We start from the raw sequence: 13,133 nt of genomic DNA, 5'->3' as shown, positions 1-13,133 counted from the left end.
CACTGTCTGGTTTCCAAAAATGGGGGAATGGAAAGATGGAGTTACTAGTTAAAAATGAATTCCCTACTCTCTCCCTGCCTGATTACCAACCCGCATTTCTTGGGAATAAATTATATTTACATTGTCGGTGGCCTACAGAATAAAAATGATCATGGGTCATGCACAAGGCAAAACAGCCCTTCTTTTACATTTGATGCTCTAAAGAACAGAACAACTGAAGCAAACAGGTCAGCCCAAGGTATTCAAACATGGTGTTGGTGCCCACATGAAGTATTTTGCTCTGTAAGGCACAAGAAAATGCCTTACAGAGCAAAAAAAATTCACACCAAAAATTCAACAAGACAACCAGAGTTAGTCTTTTTTAAAAGATATACTCTCTCAAATACACTCATTCACTCAGCCAGTTTTCAAGCAAACAACGAAGTCAAACCAAACTATTACCATACAAAATAATGTTGAAGCCTTGCCCTTACGAATATGGTGTTTTCGGAGCATGTTTGAAGGTGAAGATTCTTTGCATTTAAAAAGATCCTGAATCTCAACATCTTCAGGGACTAAAAGAAAGCATGGGGTAGAGCCAAATTCCCAAATTCAACAGACCAATCAAATCAATACTGTATCAGTAATTTTTTTTTTCATTTGCATTCCATCTGCTCTGATTTTTATTGTTGTTGTTTTGGTATTTTGAAGACCACATGTTATGCAAAGTAAGTCCAACTCCCTATGGGATTTTTTATCAAGACAGAGTGATAGTTTACACCCTACATAGTAAAACAAAGGCATGAAGAATGGAGGAAGGATCAGATGCAGAACAGATCCCTCACCTGAGCTGTTTGTTCCTTAATGCCACTAAATTCTCAATTGTCCACCGCCAGATCACCTCTAACCAGCTGAAATAATACAACAGGGACACGACTGTTCTTTGTTCCAAAGAGTTGGAGTTCAGCAAAGTTCAGTAATAGTTCAATTGCAAAAGGCGAGACAACTTCCACTCATCTCACTCAGTTTCATGTATGTGTTTTCATTTGTACTGATCAAAAACAACCCAGTTTTGTCAGTTGTTGTTTTGAGTTTAAGTGAATCTGTTGGAAAATGGTTTGCAATTGCTTTATTTTGGAATGTTCTTTTGACTATCCCATGCTATTTTCTGATAGTCTGCCCTGGTTAGTTATTATTATGGCCACATGATCAGCCACGTGTTTAGACTGGATTTGGCATGTGTTGCATATGTTCTCAAGGAAGACATGGACATCCTAGCAAAACTGAACACATCATTTGCATAATGTCTTTATTACAAAGTATGTAGAACAGATACTCGAGTATGGTCTGATCTCCTCAGTGAAGAAAATGGAGCAACTAAAACAAATAGAGGTAAGGGGAGGTAATATTTTAAACATCTCAAGAAACCTCAACAAATCACTGAGTCCTGATGGCTCATCCCCAAAAATTCTTAAATAATTAATGTGAAACTGCTGACCTAGCCAAACATAGGTAACTCCTCTCTCACATAAGGTCCAGTGCCAGAGCACTAGACTGCAGCCTACATGACACCATTTTTTAAAAGGGGACTCAAAAGATATCTTAGATGTATCTTCTAAGCAAATTGGTAAAAATGAAAGGAAAAGAAAAAGCTGGGAATATAGAGGAACACCCTTGAGGAGCATAGTGTTTTAGAGGTGGAGCTCTTGTTTCACAATCAGGAGGCTTTGATTTTGATCCTAAGTGGTGGCAGATATTTTTCTCTTTGGGCGCAATAAGTAATTGTCTGCTGTGAACTTGGCATAGGCATCAGGAAGAGCATTTGTTCAGTCACCCCCACTCCACCCTGGAATTCCAGGGTCATTCAAAAAAAAAAGAGGAACAACCTCAATGAAAGATAGGTAGTATGGATTCTGTGAAAGTAAGTTTTGCCTCACCAATAGTTTTTAAGAATTTGGAAGATACATGGAAGAAGTTAAATTTATCCACACATATACTAGGGTTTTCAAAAAGGCCTTGACAAAGTTCCTTACGAAAGTTCCTCAAGTTAACTTAGCACTAATGGGATAAGAGGCTTTGATGACTCATTAAAAAACAGAAAGCAAAGAGGGAAAATAAATGGCCAATTTTCTAAATGAAGGAAAGTGTCAAGCCCCATACTGCTTGGAAAGGTCAAGAAAAAAACAATTACAAAGATACTGATAAGACATCTTTAGTGTTAGTCTGGGACACATATAAAAACTTAAAAGCAGTAAGAGAAGTTTCCTGTCCTTGTTTACAGTAAGTTAATGAGATGGAGAGTCACTGAATAACTTGAAATGCTTCTTCCCAAGTGGGGCAAAATTATCTTTTATGAGAAAATCTGTCAAAGAATCTATCTGCTTTAGTTTGATGTTTACGTCTACTTTCTTTTCATTCCATACAATCTCAAAGGAAGTATGAGAGGTGAATTCCCCTATGGAACTATATTGGGATCACTAATTTCTAACTGAGTCATAAGTGAACTTGGTACATCATTGACCAGTGAGCTGGCCAACTTTATTAATGATACTGAACTATACCAAGTGGTAAAAACAAAAATGATGGTGAAGAGCTCCTGAAGAATCTCTTCCTACTAGGTGGATGGGCAGCCAGCAAGGCCAATCAAACTCTTAAGTTCTTAAAAATGCACAAGTGTAATTAAGACAATATAAATACATACTGAGCTGCACAAGTATAACTAAGACAATAGACATATATATTGAGATGTTTATATCTCAAAGTTTTCCTGATCTCTTCCTTAGCAGCTGATGAAAGAATTGTTTGTTTTAATTCCGTTTCATTTCAAATGTCATAATAATGTGATGTCTCATGCTGGTTCAGAACAGAGGAAGTTTTGTCTAGCTGTGAATAGTGATTATTTCTATATGCGGTATGTGAAAGCAATAACAAATATTGAAGAATAGAATTTATTTTAAAGCTGCCCTTGCTAGTGAACCTCATTTCTGATTATACTTTCTCCTTTCTAGAAAGGCTAGATGTTATTCTATCATGGATACTATTTAGGCAACACCTCTGGCCATATGTGACCAGCAATAGCTTTCAAAAAGAAATCCTGTTTTTATTACCGTATATGCCGGCGTATAAGACGACTTCCGGAAGCCCTAAACTCGGTGCCAAAGATGGGGGTCGTCTTATATGCCGAGTTGTCTTATACGCCGGAAATACTGGTAGTTTCCGGCGTATAAGACGATGTTCTAGGAATGCGGCTTGGCGATAAAGACGGGGGTCATCTTATACGCCGGGTCGCCTAATACGCTGGCATATACGGTAATTAATTAATAGTAAAAAAATCATCCAGTGTTTAAATAATTGATTGTCTTATATAACTTCTTTTTGGGTTTTTTTTTTCTCAACAGAATGACTTTGATCCAAATGAGTAACATTTCAATTAGCCTACTAAACATATTGCCTGCATACATTTGAAGCAATTCCTGCCATCATGGTTTTGAATCAATATTACACTGTTGTGTGAGTGTGTTTAAGGTTTAACCAGCTCTTGGATAAGCTTAACTTTTTTATGTTCCCGATGAAAATTCCCCCCCTCCCAATGCTAATGCTACTGTACCTCCTTTGAAATGTTCTTCATTGGTAAATGACACTGAAGTCTGGATTTGTAAACAAAGGGACAAGGAGGAAAAATCCAGTTCCATATGTTTTGACACCTTGTGCTTTTTACATGACAGATATGAGTAGCCATTTCCCAAATCAGTAAACCAGAATCACAGCTGTCCAAACCAAAAGCATGATTCTTTTTTACAGAAAGAATTAATAACTCTAGAACAGACATGTCAAACACAAGGCCTGGGGCCCGGATGCAGCCCGCGAAGCCATCCTGGAAACAGTGAGCGAATGACCCCCGCTGCCTTGGCCCTGGCCTAGGCCAGCCGGGAGCCAATGTACAATTTTGTGGGTGGCCATCTTGGCACTTGCCCCGGTCCCACCCCCTTCTGCTAGAGACCCTCAGATCTGTCCCACTCCTGCCCAGGCCCCACAGGCACTCTTGACGCAAATGATGTAGAACTGGTCACGCCCAGCCAGTAGGCCACACCCACTCCATCCATGCCCACCCAGTAGGCTGCACCTACTCTGCCCACACCCACCCAGCCCCCCAAGAGCAACTGCAATGCTGATGCGGCCCTCAGTGAAATTGAGTTTGACACCCCTGCTCTAGAAGTACAACTTTGTACTAAAATTTTCAGTTCCATAAAAGCAATAGATTATTGCTCAGAGGCTGGAGCAAACTGGTAAGTGGAGCACAGCAAATTCACATGCAGAGGTTTCAGATTACCAATTTATTGTTAAGCCTATGCACAGGAATCTTTGGTTAGCACGTGGTTAGAACTAAATAAGAATCAACAATTTTCAAGGGAGGTCATTTGTGACTATGTAACGATTCTCAACTGATGCCTTTTTTACCTCCTGCCCTCTGGCTCTGCCACTCCTTCTTCTACACACCCTTAATAAACTTCTTATTCTCCAGGAGGATACAATAAAATTGTTGGTGAAAGTGCTATATATGATAGTGTCAGCATAATTGTTTCATGATTAAAACTGTGATTTGCATTAATTAGTATCAATTATGATTGATCTCTAATTGAGCTCTTAGGGAGTTCTTAGGCATGATTGATCAAATGAACGAATGCAGCATAAGTACATTTTATGACTCAGTTTCATATTTTCCATATTTGTTGTAGAAAGTTATTTTTTTCCTTATTCAGGCATAAAGTAAGCTTTATTTATTCCTAGGTAAATTAGTAAAGGCTTATAGTCTTAATCTACTAAGACACTTATTCATTATTATACTTGAATAGGGTAGGAAATACTTGTAAGTGATATTGGAGCATGCACACCAATCTGCCCTCCAAATTCTTAATAACCATCTTTGATCTCCTAAATTATCAGCTCTGATAAAAACTTTTAAAAATATTCTATTACTTAAAAAAATAATTCTTTTTAGATAAAGAAACCTATTGTCATGGAAGTGTGTGAGAAAATAAGTTTTCTTCAAGGATTCTTATTAAAAAATGCTAATAAGGTAAGATGAATATGTATGATGACATGGTAAGGGACCAATATGTTTCCTATGTCTACTAGTCTATCCTTTTGAGGCCAAGCTTCTAAGTAAAATCATGATATCATCATAATTTGGATCTTCATTAATGTTCTGTCAGTTCTGAATAATCCTTACTAATGTGATATAATTTCTTTAATCTAAATTTTAGTCAATGTTCCCCAGATGAATGCTTTGCAATTCAGTATTTCATTATTAATAAGTAATTTCTTTCTATGTTTTTGCTTCCAGGAATAATTTTACGTGTTACTATTAAATGATAACACACTACACTGAATCTCAAAACAGAACTGGCTGCATCTTTATTCATTCAGGATCATTAAGTAAACATTTCCTGTACACAAAATAGTTTAACGCTGTTTATATTTTTGTGAAGCAATAAATAAATCTATTCTGAAAAAGCTTAAGGCTATATCTATACAGAGCAAAATTATTTCCAGAACTCTATGGCTTAGTCTCGTGAAATTTCTGGAATAGGCTAAATGTCCATCATTCCAAAACAAAAGAAATATCAAATTTGTAGGAATAACCTATGTAGGAAGCTACTTTGTTGTAGTGATTGTCATGGTAGGGAAATGAATACAGATGTTAGGTTTCCTAGCAACCTTGGTCCTGACTCTGTTTTCTCACTGAGCAAAAATTATCCTTAAATTAAAAAAAAAAGTGAAAAACTGACAATTCCATCCATTTATGAATAATTAAAACATTCGCAAATAATATTCAGTTTTCTAGACTTTTGAAAGATTCTTTCCCTTTCCTCAAGAATACTCTCAGAAACTCAAAATAAAGTTGAAAACTAGTTTTGATAAAGGCAAGCAGAATGAATATTGCACTTAATTTAATGTTATCCTTTTACAAAGTAATGCCTCCCTAATTTTGAATAATTTATTTTCCCATTATACTCTGCTCTTGTTGCAAGGTGGATGAGAGCAGTTACATTGTCTAAGACAGGGGTGTCAAACTGCTGGCTCATGGGCTCGTTGCATCATATGGAGACCACGTCCACCCCAGCTCTGGCAATGCAAAAAAAGTTGTGATACATCGCAAAACTTCACATGATGTGGCGAATTTGACACTCATGGTCTAAGAGAATTGAGTATGACCTCAATAATAACAATTATATCTATACAATACTTAAACAATTTAAATATACGCTGCCCCAAAATTATTCACTTGGAAATCTGCAATAAATATATTTAACACAGGTAACATAGACTAACTGAGTTGGAAGGGATCTTGGGAGTCTTCTAGTCCAACTGCCTGCTCAAGCAGGAGACTCTATACCATTTAGGACAAATGGTTGTCCTGTCTCTTTTTGAAAGCCTCCACTGATGGAATACCCGCAACTTCTGAAGGCAAGCTATTCCATTGGTTGATTGCTCTCGTCTTTAGGAAATTTCTCCTTAGTTCTAGGTTGCTTCTCTCCTTGATTAGTTTCCAACCATTGTTTCTTGTCTCGCCTTTTGGTGCTTTGGAAAATAGTTTTATCCTCTCGTCTTTGTAGGAGTCCCTCAAATATTGGAAAACTGTTATAAAGTCTCACCTAATCCATTTTTTTTTCCATTAGACTAGACCAGAGGTAGGCAATCTTGGCTCTTTTATGACTTGTCGACTTCAACTCCCAGAATTACTGAGTCAGCATGCTGACTCAGGTATTCTGGGAGTTGAAGTCCACAAGTCATACAAGAGCCAAGGTTGCCTACCCCTGGACTAGACATACCTAATTACTGTAACCATTCTTATGTTTTAGCCTCCAGCTCCCTAATAATTTTTATTGCTCTTCTCTGTGCTCTTTCTGGAGTCTAAACATCTTTTTTATATCCCAAAAAGCTGGATGCAGTATTCCAAGTGTGGTCTTACTAAAGCTTTGTAAAACAGTTCTAGGACTTCATGTGATCTTGCAGGCATATAAACCTAGTGGCCACCCCCAGAATAACACAAGCATCAAAATAAAACACTTTTTCTCAGAAAAGGGATTGAAAAAACTCCTAAGAACTCCTAACTCCTAAAAACCAAATGTCTTTATGATAAATTTATAGCATAGCAACAGGCCTGGGCAACCAGAATTCAAATGCTTTGTAATTAGCATTTCAAAATAAGCATTCTGGTATTTGTTTAGTATATGTGTTTTTTTTTTTTTTAAAAAAAATCAAATACTAAATTCAAGAGTTTTGAACTCCCTTTAGAGTACATCCATGAAAGAATGCTGTTTGTTTAGCTTTGGGAGATTAAATATATGAAAGGCTGGAGATATTCCAAGCTATCATATTGCATTTCTTTCAGAAAGACATATCCATTACCAGGAGAGGTTGCTTGCCACAGTGGTGGGAGAGAAGGCAGAGAGGGAAAATAAACCCTTTCCACATTGTCTGGTGTGTTCCATACAGTTAAATTTAGCCATAATTCTGGTGACATTTCAAACAGGACAACTCTTTTTCTTTTTCAAATTGTATGCTTTTTCCTGTGCCTGACCCCTGTAAACTCTAATGTCAGAACTAAAATTTACTATTCAGGTGGAACATCTGCACTTTTTGAAAATGCAGGAAGTTCTTTGAAGGTTCTCTTTGCAAAAACTGCCAATGCTTTCTCAAGGTGAATGTCGTTTAATAACACAACCTTTTACTAAGAAAATGTACTTTCAAATTAAACATCAGGGCTTAAAATCTCTGCTAAAGTCTCCAAAAAGTGGATGTTCGACACATTCCTATATAAACTCAAATCCTATAGCAAACTGAGCTTCAGAATAGCTACACATAATATTTTAGAAGTATGTGGACTACCTAAATTATAATCTGAATAACAGATCCATTCCAATAATTGATTCAAGTAATTAACTCAGTTCAATATTAATCACTGATAATGTCTATTGGCATATGCATAAATACTTATTAAATTACCCAATCAATTTATTTGAAGACTCAATTTAAAAGTGAAGGTGTAATTCAATCAGATAGTTTTAAAAAACACTCCTTAAAATAAGAAAATTTGGGCAAGCATTTGACGCTCCAGTGAACTCAATGAAGTGTTTACACAATATTTTTAATTGGATTATGTAAAAACCTGGGAGCTGCATAGGCACAATAGAATAATTTGACTAGTTTGTACCTTAGTTAAATTTATGCTTGTACTCAGTGTATATTGTGAGAACCCAATCAGTTAGGTTGTTCACCTAGTGCAGGGATAGGCAACCTTGGCTCTTTTATGACTCGTGGACTTCAACTCCCAGAATTCCTGAGCCAGCCATGCTGGAATTCTGGGAGTTGAAGTCCACGAGTCATAAAAGAGCCAAGGTTGCCTATCCCTGACCTAGTGCATTCTGTGAACCACTTTTTATTAATGACCCTGTAGTCCCTTGATTTGGAGTGGGGTCAGGGATACTGGGTGGAGCTGAGCATTTACTGGCTGGATGCCCTTCCTGATGCCTACAGGGAGTTCACAGCAGATATTTTCTCTTTTATTTTCTCCTGAGAGAAAAATATCTGCCACTACCTAGGATCAAACTCTCAATCATCCAAGTGAGAGATGAACATCTTCACTACTAGACAACCATGCTGCTCACATTCTGTGAGCCAATATAATTAATCAATCCAGTAACCAGTGTAAAGAAGTCATGTGAACAGACTAACCATAATGTTACTGTTGTTCAAGATTGCTTCTCCGTTTCCAAATAATCAGAGCTGTTGCATATGTTGCTCTACTGCCTTTGGTAATAGAATTGAAATGGAACAATACTTCCACCAATTCTATTAGTTGTAACTGAAACATTAAACACATTGGTCATAAGATACACATATGTATTGCTGGAGCAACAAGGACATGGTTTGCTCTGTAATGTTTTAAGACAGGGGTGTCAAATTCAATTTCATTGAGGGCCGCATCAGCATTGTGGTTGTCCTTGGGGGGGGTGGCCAGGGGGGTGCAGCCTACTGGGTGGGCGTGGATGGAGTGGGTGTGGCCTACTGGGTGGGCATGGCCAACTCTACATCGTTCGCATCAAGCATGCCTGTGGGGGCCTGGGCAGGCATGGGACAGATCTGAGGGTCCCTGGCAGAAGGGGGTTGAACCGGGGCAAGCACCAAGGCATGGTCCATTTCTTCATTCCTCACAAAGGGTTACACTTCCCCAGCATGCACCCAGGGGGCGGGGCCAACAAGGCAGGGGCTGGTTCCTCACTGTTTCTAGATGGCTTTGTGGAGCTAAGACTGAATGTGTTTTAGCATAGATGGCCACTACAAAATTATACATTGGCCCCCGCTGGCCTGGGCCAGGGCCAAGGCAGTAGGGGCTGTTCCCTCACTGTTTCCCGGATGGCTTCGTGGGCCACATGAAACCACTTCGCAGGCTGCATCCATCCCCCAGCCCTTGTGTTTGACACGTCTGTTTTAAGAGGTTTCACATTTGACACATGACAATTTTTTTAAAAAATAAACACATGCTGTATCTAATAAAAACTTAGAAGACAATTCTTACTCTAAAAAAATAACTTTGATGCATGCACTAATTTAACATTTCACAATATTTCTAAAAAGGTTCTACTGGAGAAAATATGTCAGGTTCAAGACTATGGATTTTCTTCCACAACAAAAGCCATTTGACTATGTCATTATCCAGGTAATTTCTGTTATGATGTTGCATCATGATATGAAATCAGACACTAAGATTTTATGCTGCTCAATGAACATGAAGCCTGCAGTTTTTTCTTATCGAACAGAGTGTTTAAAAATGGAAATCTTCTATCCATGTTAGATGATAGTTATCCAGCATCAGCTAGCTTGGGAAATTATAAATCACTGTGGGCTTGAATTTCAGAATTATGAGGCACATGTTCATTCTTAGTAATAGAAACTTTTTTCCCTACCTCACTCCTTTTTCTTTTTGTAGCAGGTTTCATGATTTCTCTTGCAAGTTTTTTTTTTTTTCCTCACAGAGCTTGAACTCTGCAAGGGTGAGTGATGAGAGGTCCTGCTCATTACTGGAACCAAAGGTCAGGTCTGATTTAAATTCTGAGAAGATTGTATGTTATCTGTAGAACAGTTCATTAGAGGTAGAATTGTATGGGAACCTTTTAAAATTAATCTTCTCTCTGTGTTTATTTATTATTAGATTTAGATTCTACCTCCCCTTCTTTTTTCCCCCAGTATCACAACAAACCTTAGAGATCTGTTGGGCAAAGAAAAATGCTTAGATCTAAGAACAATTCATGGGCTTTTGGGGTTCAGAACTGATTTGAACTAAGAAGAAATTTCCTAACAGTGAGAACAATTAACCAGTGGAATGCTTTGCCTCCAGAAGTTGTGGGTGTACCATCACTGCAGGGTTTTAAGAAGAGACTGGACAGTCACTTGTCTGAAATAGTGTAGGGCAGTGGTGGCGAACCTATGGCACGGATGCCAGAGGCGGCACTCGGAGCCCTCTCTGTGGGCACGCGCGCCATCGCCCCAGTCCTAGGCATTCAGCTGGGTTTATAAAACCTTTGTGCTTTAGGCCTCCACTGCCATGTACAAAAAAAAGGTTCAATCAATCAGTCAATTTCAACTTCTCATGGGAAAAAAAAAGATCTTGCAAAGTTAGAATTGATTGATTGAACTTTTTAGTCCCACCCAATCTGCTGTTACCACCGCAGCCACACCCACCCAATAGGCCACACCCACCCAGCACCCAATGATGCATAAGTGGGTTTTGGGTTGCAGTTTGGGCACTCGGTCACTAAAAGGTTCACCATCACTGGTGTAGGGTCTGCTTCTTGAGTGGGGAGTTTGACTAGATGACCTCCAAAGATCCCTTCCAACTCTGTTATTCTGTTACTGTTCAGGATTCTAGTCTAATACTTTAGCCACTAGACCACACTGGCTTAATTTTTATCACTAACACATACTATTGAGCAGTAGCCAGGGATCATGGGTGCTCTGCAAGGATTCAACAAGTAGTTCCTGGCACAGATTCCAAATTCATTCCTTAAAATCTTTTGTCATTTAACAACAGAAAGCAGATTCACATTGTGATAGCAGCTTTACAATTGATGGATTATTAGCAGTAGTATTATCAACACACTGAATAGATGCTGATAAAAAATGGTGAAGATAATATAGTTTTTTATGGAATTTGACTCAGAGTTGGAGCCTTTCCACTTCTAGTAGTCTAATCAGTCATTGTTTTCAATTAATTGGATAGATAGATGTAGCCTCATATAATCTATGCTGTGACAGTGTAGCCTAAAGGTAAAAAATTGTGACAGTGGATGAGGCAAGATAGAGCTTCACCAGGAAAGGAGCTTTACAGCTGTACCTGTAAGTATGAAAGGCTGGAATCTCTGCTTCACTCTTACAGGTAATGAAACAGTTGGAGAAGGTAAAGCTTACCACTTTTACCCTCGCAATTTTTTTTTTACCTTCAAGATATCATGAAGGTAAAAAAATATCTATTAATTACAGTGGTAAATGAGAAGCATTGTCAAATAACCTTGGCTTGATGTTCTTCTAGTTAAAAACAAATCAAAATTTTGTTGGCACAGTAAAACCATTCTTCACTTGTAAATTTATTATGATTTTTTTTTAGCTTTTTAGCTATGGTTGAGTAGCAATCAACTTTACTTATTTTTGACTTGGCATCAAATGATACCCACATGAAATTTATTTTCACCATTGCTGATATCCATTGTGACTCAACTGCTCATTTCAACTCAGTGAAGTCATTTAAATCTTCTACAAGTTGATGGGTGGCAAAGCCTTGAGACCAGTGGTGGGATTCAGCCAGTTTGCACCACTTCAGCAGAACCGGTAGCTAATTTTTTGTTGCCGAGGCCCAGAATGGACTTCCAGAAGCAACATCCACACCGAGAACTGGTTGTTCACATATTTGAATCCCACCACTGCTGGAGACCATCTTTGGGCTGTTTCTGAATAGGGAGGAAATAGTATTATCACACTAGTAAAATTAATGGCAATTTAAGGCTATATCATCTCTGGATTAGGGACAAGTTGAAAACTACAACATGAAAATGTATCAGAAAAAAAAACATTGGTACGAAAGAAAAACATCTTCAGATGAATCTAAATAAGTGGTTGAGGATAACAAAAAATAAGATCTCAAGTCTTTTTTATATGGAAGTAATATGCAAAAAAGTTGAAAACCATATCCAGCCAAACTAGATTATAGGTAGTCCCCGATTTATAACCACAATAGAGCCCAAAATTTTTCTTGCTAAATGAAACATTTGTGAAGTGAATTTTGTCCCGGATCTTTCATGCCACAGTTGTTAAGTGAATCACCACAGTTGTTAAGTTAGTAACATGGTTGTTAAGTGAATCTAGCTTCCCCATTGACTTTGCTTGTAAGGAGGTCACAAAAGGTGATCACATGACCACAGGACACTGCGACCGTCATAAACATGAGTCAGTTGCCGTGTGACTGAATTTTCATCATGTAATATGGGGATACTGCAACGGTCGTAAGTGTGAAAAATGGTCATAAGTCACTTTTTCAGGCTGTTGGAACTTTGAGCAATCACATCATCATCATCATCGTTGTCGTCATCATCATCATCATAAAATTGGAAGGGACCTTCAGGCAGGAAACCCTATACCATTTTGGACAAATGGCTGTCCAATCTCTTCTAAAAACTTGGAGCATTCACCGCTTCTGGAGGCAGGTTGTTCCACTAATTAATTGTTCTAACTGTCAGGAAGTTTCTCCTTAGTTCTAGGTTGCTTCTCTCCTTGATTAGTTTCCATCCATTGCTTCTTGTCCTGCTTTCAGGCGCTTTGGAAAATAGCTTGACTCCCTCTTCTTTGTGGCAGCTCCTGAGATATTGGAACACTGCTATCATGAACTAGTGTAAGTTGAGGACTGCCTGTATGCCTTTAGAATAAAAGTATATGGCACTGATCTGGTACTGTAATAGAAATATTTACAATTAAACTGGACGTCATACTCTTTGTTCCTTTGAAATTTTATTTTTTTTTTAAAAAAGATTGTATGTGTTCAGTTCACAGTTTTATTGCAGTGACTTTTAAAATAACCCAAACTGTTCTCATTACATAAT

The sequence above is a fragment of the Crotalus tigris genome, unplaced genomic scaffold (genome assembly GCF_016545835.1).
Source record: "Crotalus tigris isolate CLP2741 ecotype Arizona unplaced genomic scaffold, ASM1654583v1 scf7180000019730.1053431, whole genome shotgun sequence".
Taxonomy (NCBI): domain Eukaryota; kingdom Metazoa; phylum Chordata; class Lepidosauria; order Squamata; family Viperidae; genus Crotalus; species Crotalus tigris.
The sequence above is the reverse complement of the archived record's forward strand: the minus strand, read 5'-3'. Positions refer to the sequence as shown.